Consider the following 20,403-nt stretch of genomic DNA (forward strand, 5'->3'; position numbering starts at 1 on the left):
TTAAAAATAAGGTCGGACCGAGTATACTTCCTTGAGGAACAGCATAATTGTTATTTTTCTGATCAGAGCTGACCACACTGCCTATTTTCACGCATTGCCACCTGTCCGTGAGGTAGTTTTCGAAAAGATTGAGCTGTTTTCCTCTAATACCAAACCGTTCAAGCTTACGCAACAGTAAGGGAACCGAGACTGAATCGAAAGCTTTTGCAAGATCTAGGAAGATGCCAATTGTATGATTACCTCTGTCAAGTTCTCGAGTAATATGGTCTGTTAAATGATGTACAGCATCGGAAGTTGATAATCCTGGTCGGAAACCGAATTGCATATTTGACAATAGTGAGTTTTTCTCTAAGTATTTCACAAGCCTGTTGTTAATTATTTTTTCTAAAACTTTAGAGACAGCAGGAAGAAGAGATATAGGTCTGTAGTTGTTAATATGGGATTTATTTCCTGATTTATAAACCGGGACTACGACAGCTTTTTTCAAGCACTTTGGAAAAATTCCATCAGTTAGGCATTTTTGTAGGATGTGGGTTAGTGGAGGGGTGACTATGTGTTTGAACTGCTTAAGTATTCGGTTTGAGATGCCATCCCAACCAACCGCACATGCATCTTTCAGTCCTGCAATAATCCTATTTACCTCCGTTTCGTCAGTCTGAAACAGAGCAAAGGATTTTAAGCTACTGGCAGTGGAAATTGGGAATGAATTTGATCTCGGGGGGAGACTTTGAATTTTATCCGCTAAGTTTTTACCTACATTAACAAAGTAATTATTCGCACGGTTAGCAGACTCAAGTGGCGAGCATTGTGATATTAATAAATCTGAGGATGAGTCATGTTTTTTGGGAGTACAGGTTAGATTTTTAACTTGTTTCCAGATCCTTTTACTATCATTGCCAGCTTCTTCTAGTTTACTTCTTTCAAAATTTGTTTTGATCTTCTTTAGAAGGTCGTTGCAATAATTACGGTACCTTTTATATGTAGTTTGTAGCACTGTGTTTTTCGGGTCAGATTTAGCTTTAATATGTAATTTGTCCCTGTTTTGCATACAGCGAATTAGACCAGAAGTTACCCATGGCTTAATATTGGTGGTTTTTTTGTTTAATCTAATATGCTTTGTATTACGTAAAACAGCACTTCGTATATTATGTATAAAGAGCGACATCGCAAGGTCAGCGTCAGCACAATTGTAAACTGGGGCAAAATCAATATTGCATAAGTCTTTTTCAAGTTTATTATAATCAATTTTAGTAAAAAGCTGCGTCTGTTTACATTTAGTGACTTTTAGGTTTAAGGTTAGTAGGACAGCGCTATGATCCGTTAGTGATGATTTGATTACTAATACCAGGGATGATAGGGAGGTCCTAAGCATGACATGGTCTAGGCAGGACCCACTTTGGTGCGTTGGAAGCGTATGTGCTGGGAGCAACCCATGGAAAGAGCAAAAATTTAAGTAATCCTGAGTCGATAACTCGTTACATTCTGGGAGGATATTTATATTTATGTCGCCTGTTAAAACTACGTTCCTAAACGAATCTAAAGTTTGAAGTAGAATGCTCAGAGAGTTTAAAAAAACATCTATTTTCTTAAAAGATGGGGGCCTGTATATGGCTATTACTGCTGTATCTGTGCCAATTTTAATAAGCACGTGATTGCATTCCTGTAAATTCGATTCTACAACTATAACATTTCCTATGGATTTTTTGGAGTAGACAACTACCCCGTCACTTTTGTTAAACATTATACTGCTACTGAAAGAATTATAGCCATCGAGATTTGGGAGGACATTACCATGATTTGCTAACCAGCATTCTGTTAGTACAATTATGTCACAATCAATGTTAATTCTTTGTAGAAAAATACTCAGACTGTCTATATTTTTATAAATACTACGGATATTTTGTGTTAGAATTGTTAGCCGTTTTGTAAAGCCGGTCAGATTTTGTTTGCAACTTTCTACATCACATAATTTTGACTCAGATATAGTAAAAAATTCTAAATCATTAATTAATTCTGAAGTCATATTTCTAAGTATTTAGAGAACTAAAACTAAACTTAAATATACCCTACTGTAAGATCAAATACAACTGAGTACGTGTGGCGCTCAGCAGGCGCCTTCATAGTCAATTGAATTTATATACCTTTGCTCGGCCATTTTCTTAGCAGGACAATCAGGGTCACCTGTTTTGTGGTTGTTGGCCTTCTTGTAGTAGGTGCAGGTTGCGCACTTTGGAGGGTCCTCTTTTTTCATGCACTCGTTTTCAGCGTGTCCTTGATCTCCGCAGTGCCCGCAGGTCTTCACTGGTTGCTTGCAGGACTTGGCGGCGTGGCCGTACTGGTGGCAGGACCAGCACTTTGTAACGATGGTGAAGTCCCTTACAGGGCATGATGACCAGTTAACAAAAACACGGTTTTGCGAAATGAGGAATTTGCGAATGTGGGCTGGTACTTCGATGACGTAATTGCAGGTCTCAGCATTTTTCTTACCCGATTTGTGGCTCAGCTTGATAGAGGTCAGGAATTTTTCCAGGGACACGTCCTGCAGGTTATCGGCTAAATTTTGTTCATAGATGCAGTTAAGAAGAGAACCAGTTACGTGCAGTTGGTGCGATTCCATAATACGTCATCTTTTCTAGAAGGAGTTCTATATTGACACAATCGAATGCTCTGGAGAAGTCCAGAAGCACAAGAATACTGCCTTTCCCTTCATCTGAAGCACTAATGATGTCATCTGTTACATGAGCAAGCGCCGTGGCCGTGCCGTGCCCACTGCGGAAGCCTGACTGTACTTGCGGTAGAATGTTTTCCCGCTCCAAGTAACAGGTCAGTTGCGTGCACACGATTCGCTCCAGGATCTTAGACATAACTGGAAGGATGCTTATCGGTCTAAGATTCTTTAGGTCTTCAACTTTGGCACTCTTAGGCAATGGTTTAACTCTAGCCAATTTCCAAGCTTCAGGGAAAACGCAGGATTTTATCGAGTAATTTATTATGTACGTTATTACAGGTAATGTGACAGGCAATGTTTTTTTTAACATATCAATGGTAATCGAATCATATCCCGACGCATTTGTTTTAATGCTGCATATTTCGTCGAAAATAATCAAACGCTAATCTCTCACATCTCCCGTTGTTTGGTATGTTAAGAAAAAAATTGTTGATTTCGTCTGGGTTATTCAAATGGTGCGGTATATTAACTTGGCTACTCGTGCCTAACACGGAAGACCGTTTTAAATATTGCCACATTTTGTTGGGTCTTTTAATATTTTCATTAACATAATATCCAAAAAAGGCGCTTTTTTCCCATCCTATAGTTCTATTCACTAGATTACGCAAGCTTTTATAATAATCCATGTGAGAATCCAATTTAGTCTTTCTAGCTTTCGCCAAAGCTTTATCTCGCAAGGACATCATGAGCTTCAGATTGTCTGTAAGCCACGGCCGCGGTTTTTCACCCACTCGTATTTTATGCAGAGGATCGTGTATATCATACAAGCTTACTAATAGACAGTTAAAGGTTTCGACCATCTCATTTACATCTCGGCAATTTTTGACTTCAGTCCAACAAATGGCTTTTAGATCTGACATAAATGTTGCTTCATCTATTTTACTCAAATCTCTGTAGTTAATATAACGGGGGGTTTCTTTAGGTTTTTTTATATTAAGTTCGGCAATAACTAGTGCGTGGTCACTAAGGGCTGGGTTGTGATTGACTTTGACGTTTTTACACACAGTGACGGAGAATCTGTTATTACTAGGTCTAGCAGAGTGGCGCATTGATCTGTAATACGCGTAGGTTTCTCTACCAGTCGCTGTAGGTTTTGTTGAGATAGGAAACTCAATAGTTCGTGCGTGGACATTAAAATCGGTAAGTATAAAAATATGATTACAGTAGGCAAAGGTACTCACAGGCAAAGATTCGCTTAAGGAGTTGATTGCGCCGGCGACAGATAATCCTGATTCTGGCCTATAAACTGTTCCGACAGCGATTCGTAACCCTCCCAGTAATGAAACTTCTAGCCACATTTGTTCAAGCGACGACTCCGGGTGTGTTCGGACGCGGGCGCGCAGGCCGCGCCTCACATCACATAGAATCCCACTCCGCCGCCTCTACGGCCACCGGGCCGCGGTGTGTGCTTGAATGTGTAGCCCGGGATGACAGGTGCAGTTTTCTATTCGTCAGCTTTTAACCAGGTTTCGTTCAACGCCAAAATATCTGGTTTTAGTCTTTCCATACAACACAGCAATTCATCCCTACCTGTATTTATTGACCTAATATTTAACAGTCCCATGTGAACTACGGCCATATTCAGTGTTTCTCTGTATATTTATTAAATAAAAAAATATTACATTACAAACTTTAAAGACGCATTCTATTAAAGTAAAGTTTTCGAGGTGAAAATATCTAATAATACAAATAGTAACATTTATGTGCCAATTAGAACGCAAGATCAATATTAAATTGTAACTATTACCAATATTTTTATAGCATAAAAACATACTATGTATTCTTGAGGTCCACGGCAACCTCGCCGAAAACCCGCCGCAGGTCTACCTCTTTCCTAATCCAGTGAGCGCGTTCCCCCTGTTGACGGCGTGTGTAGATACGCCCGCGATTCGTCCACACGTATTTCCACTCGGAGGTATTCGCTGCATCCCGGGTCTGCTTGAATAGAAGCCTGTTGTAACGTGTAAGACGCTCGTTGACGTATATGCGGCGGGGTGCCGCTGCCAGACCAAGATCGGCTGAAGTTGCGCCCCGCCGCGCTCGGGCGGCCCGCAGCACCTCGTCCCGCAGCGCGCCGTTTCGAATTTTGCGTATGGCAAATGATAATCCACGAGTCACGGTGACAGCCACGGTCGACAGACTAGGTCAACGGTCAACTAGCGGTCGGCAATCTTTTTTGGCGTTTGTTTTTGGTATACGGGCAAATGAATTTCGCGGTGCGGCGGAATGAATTTAGGTCGCGAGACAACGTAAACGCCATGAATTTCACGGCGCACCTATTTTTTCTCGGCCCCCACACCTCATCCACGAATTATCGGAAGTCCCGGGACTGCCTGAGTCAAATAATTCTGCATTATACCACACCGATTTTTCTAAGTCTCGGCCCCAATAGTAGTTACCGAAGTTGAGATTGGCCACGCCTTTGACTAGGCTCGCGGGCCGCAAGTGAGAGGTTCGCCGGCAGCATGCGGCGGCGGCGGTCGGCAACAAGCGGCCCGCCGGGCCGCTTGTTGCCGACCGCCGGAACTAACTAGCGGTGTCCGTCCACTGACGAGATGCCACTAGCGACATCTATAGCTAGCCTTCAAGCGAATAAATAACTAACTCACACACAAAGTGTTGCCATCTTGCGGGGATCATTGTGGAACTAACAAGTCGTGCCATCTAACGGCTCCTTGCAATTGAAAAAAATTGAAATTGAAATTGAAATTGCACCCTCTGCGGATTTTTTTGGAACTAACAAGTGGCAAAAAAAACACACACACACGGATTGTGGAGGATACGGGTTCAAGTCCTGCCCGTATCTGCTTGTTAAAAGATTGATTTAGTATGGGTTACTGGTGAATTATCAATGCAACTTGAGACTCCGGTGCCGTTAAAAGATGTAATTGTCTTTCGGTAGATGTCGCTATTTACATAAAGAAAGGAATGGAAAGATTTGCGATGTCCTGGTAGGCTTCCGTAGCTCAATTGGTTAAGAGCAACACACGGATTGTGGAGGATGCGGGTTCAAGTCCTGCCGGAAGCGTAAATTTTTCCATTTTTTCCCAACTCAGTAGTGACATCTATTCACTTCATAGCGGATGGTTTTGGAACTAAATAGTGATGTACACTGACGAGGCGACACTAGCGACATGGCACCATCTAGTGGGGATCATTGGGGAACTAACAAAGGGGCAGGGCGCACCTTTTTGCAGTCGGCAAACTAAAAACTCCATATATTTGATAACCAAAAGCGACAAAACTAACCGCAAATAAGTGTACCAGAACCCCAAATATTACAAGGGCAGGGGGCAGGGGTGTTCCCTGTCGAGGTTTTCCTGAGAGCCTATGATGATGATGATGATGATGATGATGATGATGATGATGATGATGATGATGATGTAGAGGTTTCAAAGGTCCGACATTAGCGTCCAAAGGCTACGGTAACTGCTTACCCTCAGGCGGACCGTATGCTACATTGGGAGCTATGTATCTATCTTATTGGATGCGTATCGATCTATTACTGACAAAGCCATCTAGGTTTCGAGTAGGTACATAGAAAGTCATATAGTGACCCCCCGAATTATTCTAAATCCTTCATTATGTACGTGTCAACATGACACCACACCGAATTATTCTAAGTCTCGGCCCCCACACCTCGTCCATCATTTTTTTCTAAGGCCCTGGCCACACCGAATTATTCTAAGTTCCGGGTCTTTCCAACTGCCTGTCAACATGACACCACACCGATTTTTCCAATGTTGCGACTTTTTACTAACGCGTCTTGTATTTATGTAAAAAAATTAGTAAATAAAAGTACTTTTTTAAATCGTAGGAGTAAAATATTCAAACAAATTATTGCAGTGGCAAGTGTCTTATTTTTTTTGGTGTTGTAAACAAATGGTTTTTTTTCTACGTATACGAGCCGGTCCCGGACAGTGGTGCGTATTGCGCCTGATGGTGGACACGCCGCTCACGCTCCTCTCACGCCGAAACAATTGCCGTACCAATTTCGCCTGGCACCCGAGAGCTCAGCGGCTTCGGCGCGGCGCTGCGCGAGTTTAGCGAAGAGACAGGCTGCTTCATAATCACGGTTTCAAAACACGCGGACCAACGCCGGCTCTACATACTTACAATTACAATATTTACGTGTATGTTGAAGTTTTTTTCGGATGCGGGCCGGGTCCAGCTGTTATTGCTATCGACGCATGACATCATCGGGCGCCGCGGGCGCGCTCTGCGGTCACACCTAATCGTGGTCTACTACGTTCACAGCAGAGATATATATAACTCCGTCTAAGATAAATAAAGTCTAAGAAAAAAACGTGCCTCGGAAATCAAGAAAAAGTCATTCTCGAATAGATGGCGCCATTACCTTTGGCCTATTCTCGGCTAGATGGCGTTGACGACACCGTTTGATATTTAACAATTTTAACACATATCATATGTTTACACGTAAGTAAACATATTTTGATTAATTTATACATTTTCAATTTTATTTTAAGTTTTAATCGTGTGTCGATAGATGGCAGTAAATGTACCGTGACTACAAAATTTACTTTGGCAATAGCCCTCTATACTATCTATTCTCTTTGGTTCACAACTTTGCGCAGACCCGCCAGTGTAAGTGTATTCGGCGCCGCGCCTTTTGTCATATTACAGTATACAAAATAGTCAGGTAGGCTCGCGGGCCGCAAGTGAGAGGCTCGTCGGCTGCATGCGGTGGCCGTTGCCGACCGCCGGAACTAACAAGAGGTGTCCGTCCACTGACGAGATTCCACTAGCAACTGGCAACTCAGTAGTGACATCTATTCACTTCATAGCGGATGGTTTTGGAACTAAATAGCGATAATATGTACTTGTACACTGACGAGGCGACACTAGCGACATGGCGCCATCTAGCGGGGATCATTGGGGAACTAACAAAGGGGCGGGGCGCACCTTTTTGCAGTCGGCAAACTAAAAACTCCATACTCCATACTCTTTTGATAACCAAAAGAGACAAAACCAACCGCAAATAAGTGTGCCAGAAACTCAAATATTACAAGGGCAGGGGGCAGGGGGTGTTCCCTATCGTGGTTTTCCTGAGGGCCTATGATGATGATTATATAGAGGTTTCAAAGGTCCGACATTAGTGTCCAAAGGCTATCGGTAACTGCGTACCCTCAGGCGGACCGTATGCTGCATTGGGAGCTATGTACCTATCTTATTGGATGGTTACGAGCAGGTACATAGAAAGTCATATAGATTGCGAAGTCACTGACCCCCAGAATTATTCTAAGTCCTTTTCTGTACGCGTCCACATGACACCACACCAAATTATTCTAAGTCTCTCTCGGCCCCCACACCTCGTCCATCGATTTTTTCTAAGTCCCTGGCTACACCGAATTATTCTAAATTCTGGATCTTTCCAACTGCCTGTCAATATGAGACCACACCGATTTTTCCAAGTCTCGACCCCCACACCTCATCGATCGATTTCATTTAAAGTCCCTGGACACACCGAATTTTTCTAAGTCTCGGCCCCCTTTCCTCCACTCCAACCTTTATTTCTCGAATCGCGGCGCCAGCCGCCATAAGGTACCTTTTGCAGTGGAACGTCACATATATCTTTACTATTTCATATCAGTCTCTAATTCATTTCCCGAATCGAGCCGCTAGTGTCATTCTATGGAACTTGCTAACTATGTAAACAAACCGCCATATTGAAATTGTCTCTGAATGATGAATTTACTAGTGACTTTTGTTTACGTAGTGAGCAAAAGTTCCATAGAATGACACTTTACGTAGTAACTACGTAAGTCGTTTATGTTAGTTACAAAACGGCTCAAGTAAAATAAGCCCGAATACTTGATGAGGGTCAGAAATTATTTAATCAAATTACGCGGAGCATTAGGAGGGCCGCATATGCTCCATTTGTTTTAAATCAATTTTATGTTTCAAAGCGTCGGCCATTTGTGGAGTTATGTATGCTTTGCGGATCATAAAGTTTCGTTGCCTATTAAAATTTGGTTTAGAAAGGACACATTATATATATATTATTTTTCATAGATTAGAAATAATGGCCAGTTAGAATAAAGCTTGCTCAGGTTTATAATTGGGAATAAATAATACCGGTTTCCTCGCGAGGTTTTTGTATAATTAGAGTCAATCGAGTGCATTTAATACATAGGGTCCAAATTATTATATTTACATTTGTTCCAACTTGCATATCCTAAAAGTGCATTTCAAAAATAACCAATCGCAGCCCTCAAAAATACTCGCTAAACAGGCACTGCCACACGTGGGGGCGTAAATCTCTTGCAGTGTCAATCACATCGGCGTGCCTGGGGAAATCTGTAGAGTGCTTTACCTGCCTGCGTTGCGGGCAACGTCATTCTTGGTGTTAAGAGACCGTGTACGATATTGATAGATACATATTTGTTTTTTTTTTTTTCTAGTAGGATCACGGTGAGCTAAGCATAGGTCTAGAATGCAAGTAGTACCTATCTAAAAGATGGCCTGATAAAATCGAAATTGATAACGATTGACATCTTGGCCAGTCCCCGTCTTATTTCTCAACCGATTTTCGTGAAATTTTGTGAGCAGGTTCGATAAATAAGTACAATAATTGTTTGTTGATTTACAGGCCAATTCGAACGTACACTGATATCAGAATGACATCTAACTGATGTCATTCAGTCATCGTCCATTTCGCTCGTACTTGTCCGGACATGTATTGGCGCGGGCGTAACGCACGATAACTTAACAACATGATTCAAATATCATTCACTGTAGTTTCTTTCGTAGGCCTGTCAGTTTTTAATGAGGGGGTATGCGAGGTCTACAAGCTCACAGAGCCCAGTGGCGTAGCTAGGCGTGAGTGAATGGGGCCTTCGCCCACGGCCTCGCACTTAAAGGGGCCTCGCAAAGCCAACTTTTTTATTAACTTGAGTAAACACATTGAAAAGCGCCCGCAGATATGGTTTTCGCCCACGGCTTGATTGGTTCACGGTACGCCACTGACAGAGCTGCAAGGTACGGCACTGATAGACCGACCGCTTAAATGAGTCCTCACCTGCGCGGTACGGGGGCGACGGGGAGTGACGACTAAGGGTGGCGGGGAACGTGCGGGCGGGTGTACGGCTGCCGCCCGCACCGCGCAGGCGAGGACTCATTTAAGCGGTCGGTCTACAATCTGTATAGTTGGGTATTATTTGTAAGAAGATATCGACTTAGCTGTTCAGAACTACGTCGATTAAGTTTTGTTTATGTTGTTCCCTAACTGATACTTCGCTATTGGATGAGTTAGCACCTCTGTTTCACCGTCTATCAGCTTCGCAAAGTTCATGTTTACTTCTACAATGCAGGCAAACTGTTTAGAGTTAGGTTTACGTTTCGGTGCACTTTCCTTACAGACCCTCTTAGGGTTAAGTTGAGGCACAGAGTATAAAACGTATACTTAAAACAATAATAGTCTTTCGACGAAGCCATCCAAACAATGCAATCGTGCGGGGTGTGAGGGGCGAGCCATGGGCCGCGGGCACCTGATGGCTCCTCTACACGATGGGCTAACCCCGGCCACTCCAAGGGACGCAGCCATGCGGTAGAATGAGATAGCAATATCACTTGCTCCCTCTAACGCATAAATGCGTCCCTTGGAGTGGCCGGCGTTGGCCCATCGTGTAGAGGAGCCATGAGCTGCATCCATCACCACTGTTAGTAGCTCGGTACTACTTAAAAGGCTAATAGCGTGTCTTATTTGAAATGTTTATAAAATTTGAGCAGTTGACTAAAAGTCATTTACGCAAACATCAAAGGCATCGGTCCACTGTTACTTTTTACACTGTGGTTGAGGTACGCGATTTAATTCAATGTTATTAAGTAGCATTACTTTTTACAGCTGATTCATGAATAAAACCAGCTATTATCCATATAAACATAGCCTAATTTGTGCCTAACTGCTGGGCAAAGGCCTTCACTTTTTTCCGCCATACACTCATCACGATTTGATGCATTATCCCGTCAGTCACATAAATGCGTGGAGATCGTCCCGCTCTCTTTTTTTAAACTTCTACGCCCAGAAATTGTGTTTGTTTATCCTTATTAGTTATTACCCTCCACTAATGATTAATATGCAAATCATTTCGGTATATAATGGATATTATAAATGCGAAAATTCATAAACCAATTTAGGTTTAGTTTGGTACTAATGGAGATATATTCAGTGCCTACACAGATGTGCAAGTTGCGGAATGTTTCAAAAAGTTGGAAAAATTCTCGAAAAATTCAGGAAAATTTCAAAACAAAGGAAACTTCCAATAAAAAGGAAAATTTAGAGTTTTATATGTAGAATAAATTACAATTGTCGTTCCGGGAATCAATTAGGGGCAGACTCTTAGCTGTGTCCGAGCGTCCCAGCATACTACATGACATGACAAATTAGATGACATCGTGCAAGCGTTAATTAGTATAGATTAATCTCGGCGTTACTCTGTAATGAGAGCGAGTGGAGTGTAGGTACTGTTAGCATCAAAAGTAGAGTATAAAACATCGTACAAAAGCTGCAACGGAATATATATAGACGAAGCACTGGTTACATTTTTGACTTCAACAAACGGTCCACATGAGTAACACTTATCTAACACATATTAGTGACAGTTATCCCTTCTGCATAAAACTAAATAAGGTAAACGTACTAGTGCTCGGCATGCTAATGCCCAATAGACGACACCTCGCTGTCACCTCTATTGACAAAGACTTAAGTCAAGATGACATGTACTGGGACCTCGTCGAGAACCAGTTTAAACCCCGCTCGCAGCTTTGAATTTACCCAATATGTACACAATTTCTTGCTCAATAAAGGTGTGATTAGTCACTAAAAGTTTAAACTAGCTTATGGCTAGTATAATATAATTGCGAAAATACATTTATCAAAAGCCATGGGGAAAAATCGCTACGAAGATGATGATGACCTAGCTCTGCAGTTTATTTTAATGAAAAACCTTAAATATCATTATGTAATCGATAAGACCACATCACCTGTCTATAGTTTTGTGATACTAGTTTTAACAAAAAAAATGGTATTTCATGCAGATTTATTGTCCACATCGGGCCACACACACACATTTTACTAGTTCAAATGCACAGACACAGTAAACTTCTAAACTGTGCTAATTGAGAGTCTGTGCAATCAGGATTTACCGTAATATGATCTCAAAACTTCTAATATGCGACTGCTGAATGCAATCTACCTATACCTATGCCAAATGATTTGATTTCTGTTCAAACTTCACTATGTATTTCCATGTTAGAATGTACAGTGATGAACGGCGTTATCCTAATCCCACCAAAAACATAAATGTAAAAAAGGAGAGCCAAGTTCAATACAAAAATTATGCTTGGCTGTGGGGCTCGCCGCAAAAAGAATGGAGATCTAAATGACTGCCACTGCCAAGTTCTATGCAAAATCCAAATATGTATTTATAGGAACAAAATAACATTATAAACAAGTATTAAACTCTATTTCTTTGCTTTATTGGATACCTATAACAATTGCTGTTATTTAAAAAAATGTGAGATCTTAAAGTAGGTTAGATTTGACTTGGCCAGTTTTCATTATATCAATCATTTTATATATATTGTAATTCTGATAAAACCTGGCCAAGCCAAATCTAACCTACTTTAAGATCTCACATTTTTTTAAATAACAGCAATTGTTATAGGTATCCAATAAAGCAAAGAAATAGAGTTTAATACTTGTTTATAATGTTATTTTGTTCCTATAAATACATATTTGGATTTTGCATAGAACTTGGCAGTGGCAGTCATTTAGATCTCCATTCTTTTTGCGGCGAGCCCCACAGCCAAGCATAATTTTTGTATTGAACTTGGCTCTCCTTTTTTACATTTATGTTTTTGGTGGGATATCAATACTTTTTGTAAAGAAAACTAGGCAGGTATTGAGATTTAATGTTTTTTCTTGTGTTTCCGCTGTATGGTTTTTACTTCTGTTCTTTGTATAATTATGTGGTACCGCGCGCCGCCGACGACACACCGTTGGCCGGTTGTTTAGAGCGTATTAAAAGTTTTTTGTATGGGGCACCACTTATTTTTTGACTAAACTTTATTTTAATATAGCAAATATAATAATACATATATTGGGGTAGTTTCAAATATCTGCTTGTAACGGTTCCAACGCTACAATAAAAAAATATTTTTTTGTATGGGGACCCCCCCTATTTTTTAACTTTTTTTTATTTTTAGATTTTTTCCTACGCTTACACACAATAACCGAGCTGGATTCCAAATTTCATCCTTCTAGGTCATCTGGAAGTAGGTTAGGTTTAGGTACTTATATCAGTCCCAATAAAAATGGATTTTTGTATGGGGACCCCCCCTATTTTTAAACTTTATTTTATTTTTAGATTTTTTCCTACGGTTACACACAATAACCGAGCTGGATTCCAAATTTCATCCTTCTAGGTCATCTGGAAGTAGGTTAGGTTTAGGTACTTATATCAGTCCCAATAAAAAATGGATTTTTGTATGGGGACCCCCCCTATTTTTAAACTTTATTTTATTTTTAGATTTTTTCCTACGGTTACACACAATAACCGAGCTGGATTCCAAATTTCATCCTTCTAGGTCATCTGGAAGTAGGTTAGGTTTAGGTACTTATATCAGTCCCAATAAAAAATGGATTTTTGTATGGGGACCCCCCCTATTTTTAAACTTTATTTTATTTTTAGATTTTTTCCTACGGTTACACACAATAACCGAGCTGGATTCCAAATTTCATCTTTCTAGGTCATCTGGAAGTAGGTTAGGTTTAGGTACTTATATGTCAGTCCCAATAAAAAGTGGTTTTTTTGTATGGGGACCCCCCCTATTTTTTAACTTTATTTTATTTTTAGATTTTTTCCTACGGTTACACACAATAACCAAGCTGGATTCCAAATTTCCTCCTTCTAGGTCATCTGGAAGTAGGTTAGGTTTAGGTACTATAAGTCATAAGTCAGTCTTAAAATTTACGACTTTTTGACCTTCATACCTTTATAACCGTTTGAGCTAGCTTCATGAAATTTGGGCTTCTAGATATCCTTATGGATATAATTAAACACACGTAGTTTTATGTGTTTACGTCAAAGATGTTTTGAGTTATAGAAGGGTCAAAAGTGGCACCAAGTGGTTCGTGTAATATTACACTCGGCGCTGGCTAGCCAGTTCCTTTGCTTGAACTTGGCTTGACACGCTGCCGCGTGTCTAGATATTCCTTATTTTCTACAGATCTATCAACATTTTCACAGACATTAGGCACCAGCTGAATCCACCTACACGACAAAGCTAAGTCGAATAGGCATCATATGCCGCGTTTACTCAGCTAACACTAACACGCGCTATATCGGTAATATAGAGGTGCTTTGTACCGATATATATCGATAATTAGGTCGGATAATTGAGCCAATTGCGGCGTAATCACGCGATGCCATGTAATACGGGGAAAGGGTTAATACTGTTATTACATGGGTCTGATGTCACAGAATTATATATCAGTGCAAGTCCTCTTACCAATACCATCCTGGAGGACGAAATTGGTAAAGGGGCCCACAGATTACCAGTTCGCGGGACAATATCAGCCTGTCAGGTAATCGGGAAAGGTGACAGTTCCGGACTACTGACAGGCTGATATCATCCGGCGAACTGATAATCTGTGGGTCCCTAGAGAGGTATATATGGACATCTAAAGCGCAATCTGAGAGTATTTCGGTGGTTCCGTGGGAATCTGCCGAATTCTACACTAGGTCCCTGGCTAAGGTGGCAATCGCTTGCGCATCAATAACGAAACATGCTTTGTGCTTGCTTGCTTTGTGGTTTGCTTGCTTTGCTTTGTGTCTGTCTATCTATCACTCTTCCATATTAGAACGACAGTGTCCAGCAACATCCGTGACCACAGCCAGAGCAACGTGGCTGAAACATCGGAAAAAAGGTAATAATAAAATTTAATCGCGTTAGGTTAGATGAATTATATTAGGCAACAAAGAAACATACCTTACAGACTAACACACATTTATCCTCCTAAGTCCTAAGGCCGAGCCATACAAATGAAAAGTCCAGAATTTGCCACTGAAATTTGAACTTTTAGTGCAGGGAATAGGTACAGTTGATTTTGGTTTTGTTTGAAAATTGATTCTCTCCTCTGTTTAATTAAATGTGATTTAAATTCCATCGCACTGAATAAGATTACTACTATAAATAGGACCTTGGGCCTTAGGTTAGGTGAGGTTATCTTAATACCCAGAGACACAAATGGGGACTGCGGTCACGTGACATCGTCCCCTTTCCTCTTAACTGTAGCTGGTGAATACAAAAACTAGCGCAACAGGTTTTTTATGAAACAAAGTGGTTTAAACTTAATTAACTTTGTGCCTGGGCTTGAGAACAAGGAATTTCTTATTTCCTTTAACCTTGTTCTAGTTAAATTGCTACTTGGAATTTTACTCGTAGATTTTATAATGCGCTTTACCTAATTACATACCTAGGCGATAGCGGGTGACAAAATAGAGAAAATATACATTTTCAGAAATAAAAGAAAATTTAGTCGCAACTGCCGATACCTACGCGTCGCTCGACTAACTTAACTACCAAGACTAAATCCGTATAATATCACCAGTATAATAATTGTGCAAGATTGCACAACCTTTTTCTATAAATTTACCTTATATATTTTGTTTATGGTTTTTGCTACTATTTTTGTCTATTTATTATTTTGGCAGATTACATTTTATTTTTTTCGAAACCAGTACCGTTTTAATTACAGTCGTTTATAAAAATAATTATATTTCGTTGTAAATACATATACCTTACGAGGGCGCCGGGCGTTGCGATCCAGTGTTTTATTTTTTATTTTTGTGTAAGTACATATTGTGTTAAGTCAGACATTGGGAAATCTTAAAAATATATTACTTATATAAGATTTGATTAAAATATAGCCATCTCTGTCACTACACCTTATAAAACAAAGTCCCCCGCTGCGTCCGTCTGTTTGTGTGTTTGTTCGTATGTTCGCGATAAACTCAAAAACTACTGAACGGATTTTCATGCGTTTTTCACCTCTCAATAGAGTTATTCTTGAGGTAGCTTTAGGCGTATAATTTGTTAAACTGTGCCACCCCGTGCGAAGCCGGGGCGGGGCGTTAGTAAATAATACTGGTGAGTGGCCTAGTGAAATTTAAAACCGTGTTGTACAGTTTGGCCACTCAGGCCATTTCCGTCACAAAAAGAAGTGGCTGAAACGTCTATTGCAAAATGTATTGTCGTCTTGAACATTTTTATAGTGACAGAAATACTATATTTCTCCAGATTAACCAAAATAAACTGGACATAAAATATTTTTTTTCTTAAACTCCGTTATATTTCCGCACAATAAACGGCCAGCACTCGAAACGCTCGTATAGGTTTTGCCGCTGACGCTCTCGGGCGTGAAATATCGTTTGTGGACACTCCACTCTAGTGTTCACACACCCAGCTGTAAGGAAAATACGCCGGGAATCCAAAAAGAGCATGCATTGGTTGTTTTTATTTCTAACGTAGGTACCTAGCTTACATTGCTACAAATAAAATATAGAGTAAGACAAGCGAAACGAGATAAAGTCTGTAAACAGAAATGTGTAATGTTGACGAAATATAATTTGCACCGAACTCACGAAAAACTTATGAAATGTATGATAAATCGGCATATATTTCGGCAAGTAAGATCAATGTGGCCAAGACCGTCTGTCGACAAGGGAAGACCGTCTACAAGCTCTTTCGTCGCTTTTAACAGTTTAAACCAGGGCTCTCCAAACCCCGGCCCGCGGGCCAAATCCGGCCCGCGATGCGTTTTAATCCGGCCCGCCGACAGCGTTCCAATCCGGCCCGCAACCAGCCAGGCTCCAGGGATTCAGCCCTGCAGCAACCAGAGACACCCCCGCCCCCCCTCCTTCGACACCCGACGGTGGCCCGCGCGAAGTTTCTGAGGCGCAATATGGTCCTCAGGTAAAACAGTTTGGAGCCCCTGGTTTAAACTCTTGAGTTTGTACACATACTCTACTTACAGAAGGTCGGTAGAGCAGAATGAGTGAAGCTCTTCCTTTTTGACTGTATTGAGCGACAATAAAAGGATTTTTGTAGGTGCTATTTGAGTGAATTGCAAAAGATTTGTACATAGTTAAGCACCTGTAATTACAAGTCTAAAGTTAATTGATTCCATTGTGTTACCACAGTTAAGCCATTTCTATTTAAGTTAGATGACACTGACACATGAAAGTGTGTTAGCGATGCTATAGACTTATCTATGAATGAATGAATTAAGTACAATAAATACAATACAATTTTCGTAACACAAATGAATCAATTAAGTTAAGACTAATCACAGCTTCTTAACTGCGCTTTATTAAGTTTTTTTTTTCGCAATTCACTCTTTTATTAATTTTCAATCACAGGACTAAACAGAGAAAAGTAATTATGATAATGATTGATAAGTCGAAAAGTATTTTCTATTTCACATACCTAACTGCATAATGGGAACGAAGAGCATCCCTTCCAAGCTTTTTTCACTGTTGTCTTACGTCACATACTTCTCCAGGTAAACGTTCCGACAAATTGATGAACTACACCAAAACTTTAAGAACTCCGAAGACGTCAGCACAATTTTGAAATTGCTCCAAACACAAAGTTCCACAACACGGAACTTTCGAGAAACATGTCAACTAGCCTGAATGTTTGCGTACCAACTGTTTGTCTATTAAAAAGATACTCAAATTCGACTGGGACTGCGTGTCCAGTATAACTTTATTCTAAACTTTTATACTTCTGTACGTGATCGGGGGTCAGAATCCTGGGCTAAGTGTGGTGGAGTGGAGCTTTATGCATAGCCATGAATTCTCATTCGTGCGAAACCAGGCAGGATTTCGTTCGGACAAACCAACTAGTATAATGTGATCTCTTTATCCGTACCTAAAGTTCCAATCGTCTTAATACATTTGGGTCTGTATTAAGCCGCAAGTCTATTGTATTTCACAAATCAGTTATCGGGCGTCAAATCAGTTAATTAATATTTGAGTATTAGGTATAGGTACTGTTTTTCACATCACCTATGAGGAAATTATCATGTTCCAAAATATTAGTTAAAGCTAAAAAATATGTATTCAGAAAAGAAAATTAAATCAGAACAGTAAAGTGTCATTTGATCCCTTATAGCAGGGAAGAAAAGTGGCACTTTGAACCCTCTTCGCAAGAAATAAAAAGCCATTTCTTTTGGGGTGTTGTGAAAATACATATTGAATCTTGATTCACGATAAATGTTTGATTTTTCCGCCGAACTCTTTATCAGATATCCAGTCAAGCCAACTCTCTCAAAGAACTAAATTACAGCGATCGTTCGAAAACGAATGAAATACTCACCAAAATTTGAACTTGCGTTATCAAAAACTTTTACAAGATAATCTGTAACTACCAGTCGAACTGTTCCAAACTCAGGGCTGAATTATTCAAAACGCTCAATGGCTGATTTTGTACATAAACCAGTAAGAGTCAGGAGCGGATTTACTGTCTTTGCCGCCCTAGGCCCCAGGCCCTATAGCCGCCCCTTTCGCAGCGCCAATAATATAGAACACATTTTGAGTTATTTCTTGTTATCATCAGCGAATTTTTTGTCACAATTTGCCGCCCTATGCCCGGGTCTAGTGGGCCTTAGGGCAAATCCGCCACTGATATGAGTTGTTTGTTACATTTTATTGCTTCCTATCCACTGTGGCTGAGAAAGCGGGAATCAACCAATAGCATTGATTCATCGTACCCAAGCTATTTGAAAAATACTATAGGTTGTCTCGTGCAACCGCTCAACCGGGAAACCTTCAAAAATTACGTAAAGCCCAAATTAAACTGGAAACGAAGTGCATAATCGAGTGGAAACCGTTTCGCGAGTAGAAAAGGGCAATCGTTTTCATTTGCAAGTTAAAATACTCCTGTGGGAGATATCATCCATCTTCCCTCCCATTACGCATCGATCGATCGACCATGTTTAACTAGATGCAGCAAGTGCCCAGTCGCGTGTCACTTATTGGAGGTAGGTAATGCAGTAAACACCAAGAATGGTAAAATAATCCTGCTGCTAATCAGCAGCAGCTAGACAACCAAGTGTGTCACACACATGATTGTCACACGGCATTTGCGGCCTCTAGTTTAATCCATGGTCTGTGCATCGATCGATCGTCATTTCCATTGCAGCTCGAATTAGTTTTGAGTTTAATGAATCATTATAAATAATGAGTTCATTATTAATAATGAGTTAGGGAAGAACGATACATCAATCGCCGGGCGAAGAAGTACTGAAACAAATGCCAATCGATAAATTCTAGACGTGAATTCGGGATAATTTTCATACATTATTTCAGTTTTATTTGGCGTTTTCTATAAATGATTGTTATTTGGTGTCTATTGTAACTCTACCAATGAACGCCATTAAAATCTACTACCAATTCTGTAAAAACGTGTCCACGGAACTAATTTGGCACAAACCTTAAATTATTCCTAGAATATGCACTTTCCAAATACGCTTCCATTTTTAAAAGAAACAGTCACTTTAGCAAATATTTTTCCCAAATGCTTGCATTTATGTGTGAACAGCTGGGGGTCACCGCAGCGTTGTAGCGCGACGCGACGGTGCTGGTGCGGCGTTGTAGCCGCACTTGTTTACAGACAACGGGCTGTAAACCCCACATGCGACCCCTAGCGGGTATAAAATTAATAATATGAATATGTTATGTGGGTTGCGGCGAACTATGAAATTTCTTATTAGACTGGAGTGGGATTTTCTAGGAGAATGTTATTTTTGTCAACAGACTGTTGCTATAGTGTTTCTTTACTATCTGTATACCATAGTTTATAATTATCAGTGTAAGCTATAATCTTATTGAAGCCTTTTACGCATATACAGCGACATTTATCTAACTAAAAAGTTAGATATCATATAAATCTGAATACGCATATGGGCAGGTAAAGTTTTACTTGCACATCAGAAGGTCTGGTGTTTTTAAGTAGGAACTTGCTGTTTTCTTTTTATTATGATTTAATTTGCAACGAAAACTAATATCAAAAATAATATGTATATGTACATATGTTAGTTTGATAGGTATTTCTTAGCAGTTATATGCTATGTCGTTTTAAAATTAAAGCGTAACTTCTATTGTGATAAGGAATAGGAGCAGCCGGCGAATTATGGATGGCTTTATCCATCTTTATCCACGTGATAAAATCCACGTAGGATAGAAAGTGAAGGACACCTTTTTATCACGCTGTCACGTAGACAAGAACGACAAGTAAACGTACAGGTACCTAAATCACAAACGGCCGTTAGCACACGTGCAAGCAGCTACACGCACACACACGCACCCTTACAGTACATCACCTCCCACCATAATTTAACTTCAAAATAACATTTTAGGGTTCCGTACCCAAAGGCCAAGGGGTCAAAACGGAATTATTACTAAGACTCCTCTGTCCGTCTGTCACCAGGCTGTAACTCATGAACCGTGATAGCTTGACGGTTGAAATTTTCACAGATGATGTATTTCTGTTGCCGCTATAATATAACAACAAATACTAAAAACAAAAAAAAATATTTAAGTGGGGCTCCCATACAAAAACGTGATTTCTGCCGTTTTTTGCGTAAA

General features: G+C 40.3%; 2 protein-coding genes and 1 non-coding gene across 3 annotated transcripts in view; 2 read left to right on the forward strand and 1 right to left on the reverse strand.

Annotated features, from left to right (window-relative positions):
* Nucleotides 1–20,403, reverse strand: part of LOC134679545 (V-type proton ATPase subunit C) — a 175,292-nt gene that overhangs the window by 144,386 nt on the left and 10,503 nt on the right. The gene's annotated exons all lie outside the window — the stretch shown is intronic.
* On the forward strand, nucleotides 5,684–5,756 carry Trnas-gga (transfer RNA serine (anticodon GGA)). The gene has a single exon. It is a non-coding gene; the product is annotated as a tRNA-Ser (tRNA).
* LOC134679533 (juvenile hormone epoxide hydrolase-like) overlaps nucleotides 10,012–20,403 on the forward strand; it is a 331,027-nt gene continuing 320,635 nt past the window's right edge. The window contains exon 1 of the mRNA XM_063538488.1: nucleotides 10,012–10,016. The gene's annotated coding sequence lies outside the window, so the exon portion shown is untranslated. The remainder of the gene's footprint in view (nucleotides 10,017–20,403) is intronic.

The sequence above is a fragment of the Cydia fagiglandana genome, chromosome 2, assembly GCF_963556715.1.
Source record: "Cydia fagiglandana chromosome 2, ilCydFagi1.1, whole genome shotgun sequence".
NCBI lineage: Eukaryota > Metazoa > Arthropoda > Insecta > Lepidoptera > Tortricidae > Cydia > Cydia fagiglandana.